The 13,074-nt window shown below is 39.4% G+C and overlaps 1 long non-coding RNA gene across 1 annotated transcript in view; it reads right to left on the bottom strand.

Annotated features, from left to right (window-relative positions):
• Window positions 1-530: 530 nt before the first annotated feature.
• LOC118182967 (uncharacterized) overlaps window positions 531-13,074 on the bottom strand; it is a 29,894-nt gene continuing 17,350 nt past the window's right edge. The window contains exon 3 of the long non-coding RNA XR_015042316.1: window positions 531-797. This is a non-coding gene — a long non-coding RNA (uncharacterized LOC118182967). The remainder of the gene's footprint in view (window positions 798-13,074) is intronic.

The raw sequence follows: 13,074 nt of genomic DNA, 5'->3' as shown, positions 1-13,074 counted from the left end.
TTTGATTTTTCCATCTAAATTTGTTTTGGCGTTTAATTATTAAACTTGAAATGTCAGTTTAATGCCACATATGTAACTCAAATGCATTTTTATCCAATCACAACTTTTTTTTAACTGCAGTGTGTGTACAAAACTTATTTCATTTTACTTTGGATTCACTAAAATTTTTAATTTGATACTGCCAAATTACCTCTGCAAGATGATTGTTTTCAGAGATAATCAAATCTTGAGCTTATGAGAAAACAAATCACTCGCGGTAGTTCTAAAATTTTTTTAGCTTAAGGAACAATGTAATGAAAAACCTGAGCATTTCTTAATCTTTTTCTTGAATCTTCATTGAGCTACATTTTGTTATTCTATTGAAGTATTTATCATCCTTGCTGCATAATAACTGCCAGTTTTCAGAAGTTATAATTCACTGTAGTGTAATATTTAATTTATCTTTCACATTAAAACTTCAAAATTAATGAGCATCCTTTTTTATATCTTTAATTTCATTTTGATAATAATTAAGAGATTGAAGTCTTCAAAGGAATATAACTGCAATTTGTTTTAAAATTTATTAAGATCTATAAAGAAAGCAATACAAGAGCATGTCATATATGCATAGGAATTTTGGTTCTTGTTCAGTAGCAAGAGGTTTAAAAAAGGAAGAGAACGTTCTGACTGGTTTCCCAATGTAATCTATATATCTTCAAGATTTTGCCATCAAGTAACTTCCTGAATTCTAAAAATTATGTCACCTGTACTTCACCAGGTGACTAGTCCTGTGTTTTAGACACCATACATTCACAATACTGAAAGAGAATTGTCATTTCATTAACCTCCAGACTTTATGAATGCTGTTTTCAACTTTGAATTAACAATTTATTTTATTAATTTGATCTGAAGTGTATGAAATCAGGAAAATTTATCTTATATTAAAATAAAAAAAAAGAAAAGAAATATTTTTATTTGTATGCATAAAAGACCTGGGCAGTTTGGAAACATAGTGTTACGAATTTGGTATTTAAAAAGCTAATGTTAGTTCAATTATAAATTAAATGGTTTTATTTCTAGCGCAGTGCAGCGCGTGACGAATATTAAAAGAAAGCTAAGCCGGAAAATTGAAAATACAAGAGCGCGTGCATTAAATAAATAAATATCTCTTTCTGATTTCGAGAAAGTACTAGAAAATTCTAGCGCGTGATTTTTAAAATCTTATAAAAGGAGGAAAACATCTCAGTTCGTAGTAGTTGTTTAGATTGTTGTTGTTTAGAAAACTGCTCTTCTTGATTGTAGCGAATTCGCGGATTAGCGTTCTTTAGCTGTTTTGAATTACGTTCTATTGGACATTTCAGTAGTTAAAAGATAACTACTGTGAGATATTGTAATACTGCATGATAATTTGAGAAAATTTAAGCATTTTTGTTGTGATAATAATAAATTTTTGTTCATTTTTTATCGGACTTGTGCATTCATTTCATAACGAACCCGTACGCACGCAACAATTTTTGGTGTCAGGAGTGGGGTTTGAATGCCAATAACAAGAGCGATGGAAGAGCAATTAAGACAGTTGATATCAGCCTTTGCCTCGTTTAAAGAAGAAATGAAAGAATAGATAAAATCGAATCAGGAAAAGATTGAAGCAGGACAGGAAAAGATTGAAGCAAGACAGGAAAAGATTGAAGCAAGACAAGAAGAGATGAAAAGAGAAATTACCAGCGTAATAAAAAAACAAATTCGAGGTTATGGAAGGCAGAATTGACGCAGTTGAAAATAAAGTTGGAAACATTGAAGAAAAAGTTTCTTCGGTAAAAGTAGAAATAGAAGAGAGAGTTTCTGCCGTGGAACAACAAATTAATGATAGAGTTTCTGCGGTCACCAAAGAAGTTGATGATTTAAAGAAATTCGTAGCGACGGCAGGGAGCAATCCGGAAGGTTTTAAATTTCCTGCCTGCTCGTCCCTCTCTGAAGCTATCGACATATGATGGGAAGACCTCCTGGCAGGTGTATAAGACACAATTTTCTATCGTGGCGGATGCGAATGGATGGGATTCCCAAACTAAGGCCTGTCATCTCGCCGCTTCTCTGAGAGCAGACGCAGCGGATATCCTGCAGACGCTTCCCGAAAACCAAAGACTTGACTTCGAAGCTCTATCCGGCGCACTGAAGCTGCGCTTTGGCGAGAAATGTTTAAAAGACTATAGCAGGCTTCAATTAAAATCGCGTCAACAGCAGCCTACCGAATCACTCCAGGAACTCGCCACGGATGTTGAAAGGTTGTCCCACCTCGCCTTTACGGAGTGTCCGAGAGAAACGAGGGAAATCCTGTCGCTGTAATATTTCATCGATGGCATCCGGGACCCTGAAATACAGAAAGCACTGCGAATGGCGGATGTTAAAGATTTGAAAAGCGCTTTAGTGTACGCCATGAAATTCGAGGCAGCCCAACAAGCCACTCGTCGAGACCGCCACCCAGTCAGAGCTGCTCAAGTCCAGGAGTCAGGGGATCAAGTCACCGCTCGTCTAGACGATTTAACTAGACAACTGAACGCCTTGAGACGGAATATTGGTGAGAAGAAACCGACCGTTAAGTGCTGGAACTGCGGTGCTGAAGGGCACATACGACGAATACCCCAGGGTACGGATGTTAAGACGGCTCCTAACAAACAGCAGGGAAACTAATTAGTGGCCATCTCGCGGGGCGGAGGTTGCCAGATAATGAAAAGCCCCAGTTTAAAGCGCTTCAGATTTCTGCAGTGAGAGGCGGCACTAATGGACTTTTCGTAATAGGAGATATTAATGGAGTTCCCTGCAATATGACGATAGATACAGGAGCCAACGTTACCATCATTCGAAAAGATTTGGCTCAGCAACTGGAAAGCAAACTTATCTGGACGCCGCCCTGCGTTATCCTACAGACTGTGCCCGGTGAGAAGATCGACATCGATGGAAAAGTAAACATTAACATCACGTTTGGAAGTGCCGCTTACCATCACACGGCATATGTAGCAGAGATCACTGAATCTTGCATACTCGGATTGGACTTTCTAAGGAAATACAATTTTTCCTTGGACTTTAAAAATAAAGAATTGCATTCTACATCTGAGGACATAGCCCTATTCGGAAATAATGATGTACTGAAATCTATCCACAAAATTATAGTTCAAGATGATATCACAATACCCGCAAGAACCGAGATTTTACTTCCTGGATCCATAGCCGAAAATAGAAATTTCCGCTACGGCATCATAGAATATCCCGATAAATGTAATAGCTCAAAAGGAGTACTAGTAGCCTCCACACTCGTCGACCTATCCAGAACGGTTATCCGGGTGAGAGTAGCAAATGTAACTCAGAAGTCGAGAGTTATTAAGAAAGGTGAAGTGGTTGCAACATATACTCCAGTAACCAGCGTTGAAAGAAAGAGTAACATCCCAGAATCCGTGTCCTCAGAGAGTATTACATCGGAGTTATTGCAGAATGCACAATTAAACGATGAAGAGAAGAACGCTGCCGATCGCGTCATTAAAGATCTTCAAGTTGTTTTCTCCTGCTCGTCTTCTGACGTGGGTCAAACTAGTTTAACACAACATAGAATTGATAGCGGCGATCATCCCCCGATCAAGCAACATCCAAGGCGTCTACTGTTTGCTAAACAGGAAGAGGTGAGAACAATTTTAAGAGATATGGAAGAAGGCGATGTCATCGAGCCTTCAGCGAGTCCATGGGCATCTCCTATCGTTCTCGTTAGAAAGAAAGACGGCTCAACAGGATTTTGCGTCGACTATCGCCGGTTGAATGAGGTTACGAAGAAAGACAGTTACCCTCTTCCTAGAATTTACGACATTCTAGACTTTCTGGAAGCAAGTGGTTCTCAACGCTTGATTTAAAGAGTGGGTATTGGCAGGTAGAAATACACCCTGAAGACCGAGAAAAGATGGCATTTAGTACGGGTTAAGGGCTTTGCCAATTCAAGGTGATGCCGTTTGGACTGTGTAATGCCCCGGCAACATTCGAACGCCTTATGGAGACTGTTTTGAAAGGTCTTTCCTACGAAGCCTGTCTGATATACCTGGACGATATCATCATCGTCGGAAAGAGTTTTGAAGAGCATCTAAAAAATCTTAGAAAGGTGCTTCAGAAACTGAAAGAGGCCAATCTGAAGCTGAGTCCCGCTAAATGCAAATTGTTCCGAAAAGAAGTGACTTACCTGGGACATGTCATCTCTGCAGAAGGTGTGCGCACGGATCCTGAAAAGGTATCAGCGGTTAAATCCTGGAAACGTCCCGAAAATGTCCATCAGTTGAGAAGCTTCCTAGGGCTTTGCACCTACTATAGGAGATTCGTGAAGGACTTTTCTTCCATCGCAAGACCCCTTCACAAACTGACAGAGAGCAAGCACAGATTCTTGTAGACAAAAGAATGCGAGGATGCATTTAACAACTTAAAGGAAGCTTTAACATCTGCTCCATTCCTGACGTATTCTCAGCTCGACAGACCATTTATTCTCGACACGGATGCGAGCAATGAAAGTGTTGGTGCTGTTTTGTCCCAAGAAATAGACGGCCAAGAACGTGTAGTAGCTTACTGGAGCAAGTGCCTGTCTAAACCGGAGAGGAATTACTGTGTCACTAGGAAAGAGTTGCTCGCCATAGTTAAAGCCGTAGAGCATTTCCATAATTATCTATACGGCAGAAAACTCCTCCACCGCACGGACCATGCCTCATTGGCCTGGCTTTTAAATTTCAAGAATCCTGAGGGTCAAATAGCCAGGTGGATACAGAGACTCCAAGAATATGACATCATTATCCGTCATCGTAAGGGATCATCACACGGGAACGCCGACGCCCTGTCTAGAAGACCTTGCCCAGAAAGCTGCTGATATTGTTCCAGGGTGGAAGCGAAATACGAGCTGCTGACTCCCGTCGCAAGACAAATTACAACATCAACATCGGCTGATCGAGACCCGTGGAGTGATGAAGAAGTCAGGAAAGACCAGCTGGAAGACCGTGACATTAAACCCATAATTGATTTAATGGAGTCATCAAACAGAAAACCTACCTGGCAGGACATTTCTATCTGTAATCCTACAACAAAACAATACTGAGTACTCTGGGATTCATTTCACATTCGAAACGGCGTCTTATACCAGAAATTCGAATTGGATGATGGGAAGACGTTCCCATAGCAAATGATACTTCCAAGGTCCCGGATTCTTGATGTCCTTAAATAACTACATAACAGCCCTACAGAACGTCACTTTGGAATAATGAAAACCTTGCAGAGAGTTCGCGAGCGCTTTTACTGGAATAAATCAAAGGATGACGTACAAAAGTGGTGCCGATCATGCGATGCCTGTGCAGGTCGGAAAGGACCGAGGAAACGCAGCCGAGGCAAGCTGCAACGTTACAACGTAGGTGCGCCGTTTGAACGTATCGCCTTTGACATCTTGAGACCTCTGCCACGAACTGCTGATGGCAACAAGTACATACTCGTTGTCATTGATTACTTCACCAAGTGGCCTGAAGCGTATCCCATTCCTGATCAAGAGGTTGTCACAATAGCTGAGGTGATGGTACAGCACTGGATTTCCAGTTTCGGAGTTTCTCTTCAGTTACATTCCGATCAGGGAAGGAATTTTACGTCGGCAGTAATCAAAGAACTCTGCAAATTACTTGGCATTGACAAAACCCAAACGACGCCATTACATCCCCAGTCGGACGGCATGGTAGAGAGGTTCAATCGAACCATCCTTAATAACCTCTCATTAGTGGTTTCCAGAAACCAACAGGATTGGGACAAGAAATTATCACTGTTTTTACTGGTTTACCGCACTGTCCACGAGACTACCGGCTATTCCCCATCACAGATGCTCTTCGGTCGTGACCTTCGTCTGCCTTGTGATCTCTTGTTTGGTCGCCCTCCGGATGCTCCTTCATCGTCTGAGGAATATATTCAAGATCTCCAGGCCCGGTTTGAAGTGATGCACACCTTTGCACGAGAGCGAGTTAACTTGGCGACGGAGAAGATGGAGACGCGATACGACACAAGAGCTACTGAACATCAATTAGACGAAGGAGACAAGGTGTGGTTGTGGAATCCGACTCGACGGAAAGGACTCTGTTCGAAATTACAGTCACCTTGGGATGGTCCGTACACGGTCATGAACAGACTGAATGACGTCGTGGTTCGGATCCGTAAGTCTTCGAACTCTAAACCTAAAGTCTTTCATTACGACAGGTTAGCTCCTTACTATGGCCATAGAACGTAATGTAAATAATTGTAAATAGTATAAGACCATGGTCCTTTTTGTTTTTCAATGTGTATTTGATTTCATTTGTTTTGTTTATTACATTTATTGTTCATGTTATTATTGTAATGTAATGCTTATTAATGCATTTATGCCACAGTTGTAAGTTTACCTTCCTGTCCAGGGATTGTACTTCCCGGGACGTGCAGTCCTTGGGAAGGGGGCAGTGTTACGAATTTGGTATTTAAAAAGCTAATGTTAGTTCAATTATAAATTAAATGGTTTTATTTCTCGCGCAGTGCAGCGCGTGACGAAGATTAAAAGAAAGCTAAGCCGGAAAATTGAAAATACAAGAGCGCGTGCATTAAATAAATAAATATCTCTTTTTGATTTCGAGAAAGTACTAGAAAATTCTAGCGCGTGATTTTTAAAATCTTATAAAAGGAGGAAAACATCTCAGTTCGTAGTAGTTGTTTAGTTTGTAGGGTTTATATTTATTTTAACTAACATTTATATAAAGTTTAAACTATCTTTCCTGTCAAGCCTTACTTTCCCCTGGAACTACCAATGCCAGAGTATGTAAATTTTTAGTAGAACGCGCAAGGATTCAAATTATCAGCGGACGTATTCTGAGTTAAATAGAAAGGAAACGAGTTCGAAGTGTGCTTTTCTTACTTCACGAGCGCGGAGGTAGTTAGTCAGAAATTGAAGAACCACGCGTTTCGGCCTGTGTGCTTGCCTAGGCAAATTGTTAATATTTCAACGTAATATTCAGAGTTTGCTGAAGTATCAGCGGTAGTGTAAAACGCGGTGAGGTTAGTTACGTTTAGAGAGCCTCGTAGTTAGTGACTTGTTAGTATCTCCTTTAGTTTCTTATTTTTATTTTACCGCCGGATCGGCGTAGTTTGTGAGCGTCAAGAGCACGCATTTGTAATTTCTAAAGTTGAATAAAAAAGGGACTTAAACCCTTCTCAAGACTCTCTAATTCCCAGTTTCAGCAGTCACCACTTTGTTGTGTGCAGGTTGGAGGCGCGCAACTCTACATTGGCGCCCGAACACTTGTCGAACTGAAATGGCCGAAAATCGGATGGAAGCCGCGGGACAACAACAAGAAATGGCAAGATAATTGGAAGGATTTGGATACCTGGTCCAGACGTTGAGAGCGCCAATCAAGCCAAACGTCAATTTCGACGGAAAAAATTCGGTGGCGATATTTCTAGAAAGCCTCGACATTCACTTTCAGCTCTACCCTGTGCCTGAAAGACAAAAAGTTGCCATCGCCACATCTGCACTAAGACGACAGGCCGCGCTATGGTGGAAGAATATAGGCAAATTTTTATTAGGGGAATTTGGAGGCCAGACATATACATTTGAAAATTTCAAAAAAACGTTATTAAAGGCCTTCCCCATAGTGAAAGTTCGAGAAAGGCTAGAAGCCGAACTATATAGTTTCTATCAACGGAATATAGAAGAGTTGACGGACTTTATTCTGCGAAAAATTAAGCTGATGGATATGCTGTATGGTAGGAAACCCGACGCGGAGATTATTGAAATAATCTTACCAAGATTGTTACCTGCTGTTCAAGACTACTTCGAAATTAGAAACCCAAGCACATTGCAGGAGCTCTTCGAAGTGGCGGTGAAGTTTCAAAATCGCAGAATCGCGGAAAGAGCGAGAGGGGAAACATATTCTCAAAGTACCAGAAGGAAGGAGGAAACAAGAAATGGAAATCGCTCATATGGGGGAAAGAACTATCAAGCTAACGCATCGAAACTTGAAGGGCAAGGCCCAAAACGAAAATTTGAAAATAAGCATCCGCGTACCCAGAAGACACAGATTGAAAGGAAAGCTTTAAACGACTAGAGGGGCCTGTGAAAGGGAGGGTTCAGACCCCGGAAGTTTTAGAAAAACCCTCAAATAGACATCTAAATACAGTCATCGTAAAAAACTCACAGCTACCAATTATACAAGTCCTGGTTGGCGATGTACCAGTAGAGGCCCTCATCGATATAGGAGCAGAAGGTAATTTTATGAGCGAAACATTCTTCAAAAAGAATTTTTATAGGTTACGATTATTTAAAGACAAAAATTATAGCGGCGCAAGGAAAAACCTGTCTCCGCAGCGGGAAATTATCATTAAACATACAGGTAAAAGAGGAAAGCCTCAAAGTATTAATTTTTGTAGTAAAACATTTGCAAAATCCTCTTATTTTAGGTATGGAGTTTTTAAGGGCCGCGAGGGCCAAATTGAATTTTCAGGACAGTTCTATGGTGGAACCTGTGGAACAACCGCAAGTTGACCTTAGCCATTTGAATGACCATGAAAGTCAAGCCATCCAGCAAGTGGTGAGTAATTTTTCAAACTTGTTTCAGAAAGGCCTGGTAGCTGTCAAATACTTACGCATCAAATACAGTTAACTGCCGAAAAACCTTGTAGGACTAAACCGTATCGTTATGATAAACAAAAAGACCTAATCATCGAAGAACATATTCAGGAAATGTTAAAGAACAAAATAATAACGCCCATAAATAGTGAGTACGCGAGTCCAGTCGTACTATGTAGGAAAAAGAACGAGTTTCCTCCTTCGGATAAAAGGGCTTGGAGGTTTGCTATCGATTACAGAAAACTGAATAGTATTACTAAATTCCCAGTTTACCCTTTGCCGGTTATAGAGGAAATTATTAGAAACATTAAATCTACTAGATACATGACTACTTTGGACTTAACGTCTGGCTACTATCAAATAGCTATGAGACCCGAAGACATACATAAAACCGCGTTTATAACAAAATCGGGCACTTATGCATTTTTACGCATGCCCTTTGGGTTGTGTGGGGCCCCATCAACATTCCAGAGAGCTATGGCCATTGTTCTAAAGCCTGTCCTAGGAAAATCAACTTTAATCTATCTAGATGATATAATTATAACGAGTAGTACGTTGGAACAACATATTAAAGATCTAGAAGAAGTGTTTAAATTATTAAAAGAGGCCGGCCTTACAATTAACGCCTCAAAATGCAAGTTCGCAACTAAAGAACTTAAATATCTGGGTTATAAAATTTCGCAAAAGGGTATAGAAACTCAAGATTCAAAAATAAAAGCAATCAAGAATTTCCCACCTCCCAACACCGCCAAGAAACTTTCTTCTTTCCTTGGGTTATGTTCTTACTATCGGTCATTCATAAAAGATTTCGCTAATATTGTTGAACCACTGTTAGTAATTAAAAGAAAGAAAAGTAAATTTATGTGGACAGCGGAAGCAAATACCGCATTTGAAAGATTAAAAGAAGCGCTCATCAATGCCTCTGTTTTTAAATTCCCGGAGGGGGACGAAAACCTGGAAATTGCAGCGGATGCGTCGGACTATGCGGTGGGTGCGGTTCTTATGCAAAATAGCCATCCTCTGGCATTTTTTAGTAAAACGTTGAATCATACACAAAGGAATTATACAACTACAAAGAGAGAAACATTAGCCGTATTAATGGCTGTACACAAATTTCGAGTTTATTTCGGCAAAGCGCCAGTAACAGTCTTTTCGGATCATGCAGCTGTTGGTAGACTTTACTCGGGGAAAAACTAACGCCCAGGTTAATAAGATGGGCTTTAAAACTCCAAGAATATAATCTAATAATAAAATATAAACCGGGTAAGGAAAACAATGTAGCTGACGCACTTTCTCGTATAAAACTGGACGATGAAGGTAAAGAACTTAAATGCGCTGTGTTGGCTTCAAAAATTTTAGATTCTAGAGATACAATTATCGCTGAACTGAAAGCTGATCCTGAATTTGGAAGTATCTATGCATATTTGAAAGACCCCGAAAGCTTTGAGTACACAGATATCGATGCGATAAGAAATAGAGCAGAAAACTATGAAATAATAGATCATTTATTATTTTATACGAAAACAACAAACGAAAATCTCGAGTACAAACCAGTCATCCCAGCCTCGCTTCGATTAAGCATTTTGAAGGAATTACACGACGCGAAAACAGCGGGTCATTTAGGGGTCAGAAAGACTTTAAAAAGGGTACGCGAGGCGATATATTTCCCGCAATTATACAAAATAGTAATTGCGTATGTCAGGTCCTGCAATCAATGTCAGTTAATAAATGATATTAATCACAGCCCGGCCGGGTACTTAAATAGCATTCGCGCTACATTTCCGAATGAAATTTTAGGCATAGATCTTCTTGGTCCTTTCCCCCAGAGTGAGTTAAATAAAAATCGTTTTTTTTTTAGTAATTGTAGATCATTTTTCAAAATGGACAGAAATTGTTCCACTTAAACGCGCGTCAGCCAAAACAGTCGCAGATGCATTCTTACACAGATACATTTTAAAATACGGTGCATCGATAAAAGTCATTAGCGATAACGGTAAACAATTCATTAGTCATATATTTGAAAACATATGCACTGGACTTGGCATACGCCATATCAATATGGTTCCGTATAGACCATAGGCAAACATAGCAGAAAGAGTTAATAAAAACATTGTAAAAATAATTCGCAGTTACGTTAGCACACATCACAAGCGCTGGGATGGCTACATAAATGAGTTAGCTTATGCTTTAAGAACGGCAAATCACGATACTACGGGAAAAACTCCAGCAGAATTATTTTTAGGCCGAAAGTTAATTACGCCTTTAGATAAATTATTCTTTGTGCAACAAAGACAGCAAGAATTTAAACAGAAAGATGTGCAAAAACTTATTGACCAGGCGCTTAAAAGCTCGGATACGGCAAGAAATAGGCAAAATATATATTACGATAGAAAACGCCGTGAAGCAGATTTTAAAATTGGGGATAAAGTATTGAAGCGGAAATTTTCTTTATCAAGTGCCCCAGACAATTTTACAGCAAAGTTAGCTCCAAAATTTGAAGGCCCCTATGTAATTCAGGAAATCAAAGGAGTCGTATTGTACCTTAAGAACGAGAGAAGGGAAATCTGTAAAGCAAGTCCAGACCAGGTGAAAAAATACTATAATGAAAATGATTTTGAAATCCTTAAAAGTTTCTTGCAGGACTCAAGCGTAAAAGAGTAGAAGGTCCAGAAATAACGTCACCCGTTCCACCACCCAAGAAGCAGAGAACTGAAGAGAGACCTAGTCCTTCTACAACCCAGGCGAGGGTACCGAAAAGAAAAAACGAAAACTTTCAGACTCCCGCATTTAAGAAAAACAAGAATGCAAAGTCACCGCGTAAGGAAACCTTGGTAAAGAGGAAAACACCTACAACGTATCGCAGTAGAAATTATACATCAAGGAGAACGCTCCCAGGGCCAGAGAGTCAGGTGCAAACAAGGCCGCCGTTCCGGAAAATAAAAAGACAGCAGGAGGAACGAAAAGACCAGCACCAACAGAAGAAATTCAAGAATGACTCCAGACCGGAGGACACCAAGACCAGCCGTCCAGGGGAAAAACGAAAAAGACAGCAACCCGACGACTACTACTCCAAGAGGCCAGCCAGCATGCAGAGGACGAAAAAGACAAATTATCGTGGACGACACTTGGAGGTCCGTAAGGAAAAGACTGACGTCGATGAAACCTATAACGTGGGAGCAGTTCTGCCAGAAAAGAATGACGGAGTTCCAATCATCGAAAACTCAAAGATAAGTTAAAATCTTCTATAAAATGTTTTCTTTTGTTCCAAAATGTTATGCGTAAATACGAAGTTCTATGTTTTGACGAAAGTCAATGTGTCTCGGTTGAGACTTAGTTTTGTTTTACCTTATTTAGATAAGGCAAAAGTAGTATTTTCTTTCAGTATAAAATCTAAGAACAAGCAGTTTCTGTTGGTCGAAAGACTAATTCTGTTATGCTAAAGCCAAAATTTGGCCGAAGATGAAAATAACTTCGTATTCTTGTATTAATAAGAATTTTAGTTTCAGTGCCGCCAGCTTGGCGAAGAATGAGTAAAGTAAAAATTTATTTTTCTCTTATTCATTTTATGGTAAAAATCATATGTATTAGAATTTTGTAAATATACGTAAATACTTGAAAGTTATGTAAAAGTAGAATTTAGTCTAGAAGCATAAAATTTTAGATGCTAAAAGTAAATGCTCAAAAGCAATGAATTCAAATTTAAGTATTAAACTGTAGATAAAATCATGCTTTAGAGCGAAAGCCTGCATGTCTAAAGATGAATGAGGGGGAAGTTAGAATGAATGTGTTTTGTAGGGTTCTCCACCTACACTTGAATTTTAAGAATGTTAAAGTAGCTCATCGAGTTGTAGAATGTCCAGTAAGGTGTGTCTATTTGGTCGTTGAATTCTAACAAATCATTGTGTTTAGGGGAAGTATTGCAACACTAAAACACGAATATTCCCGTTTGACACCACACATGGTGGAGAGCCAGGGTAAAGTTAAATTAATGTTTGAATACTTGAATGAATGTGAATTAAGCAGTAACTAAGGAAAATAAATCATTTAAAAACAAAAATGTATTCAGTGTCAAGAAAGTGTAAATTATAATGTATTTAGAAAGATACTGATACTTATTCCTTCCAGATGCTGGAAGGAAAAGAACAAGATTGATTGCTGAAGTCCAGGAAAAGTTGCTGTAAGAAGAGAGATTTATTAAGTATACTCAGAAATTTTATTACCTTTTGTGAGATAAGATTTTTTTATGTAAACGAGGCTCTTAAAAGTTAGTTCAGAATTGTAGAAACTTTACAACAGGTCGTTTGTAGGACCTGCTTCAAAGTTTTCCAAATTCTGGCGGCAAATGTAGGGTTTATATTTATTTTAACTAACATTTATTTTAAGTTTAAACTATCTTTCCTGTCAAGCCTTACTTTCCCCTGGAACTAAGCAAATGTAGCAAATGTAGGGTGTGT

The sequence above is a fragment of the Stegodyphus dumicola genome, chromosome 1 (genome assembly GCF_044657685.1).
Source record: "Stegodyphus dumicola isolate Sdum_Otavi_A_Nest chromosome 1, ASM4465768v1".
NCBI classification, from domain to species: domain Eukaryota; kingdom Metazoa; phylum Arthropoda; class Arachnida; order Araneae; family Eresidae; genus Stegodyphus; species Stegodyphus dumicola.
The sequence above is the reverse complement of the archived record's forward strand: the minus strand, read 5'-3'. Positions and strand labels throughout refer to the sequence as shown.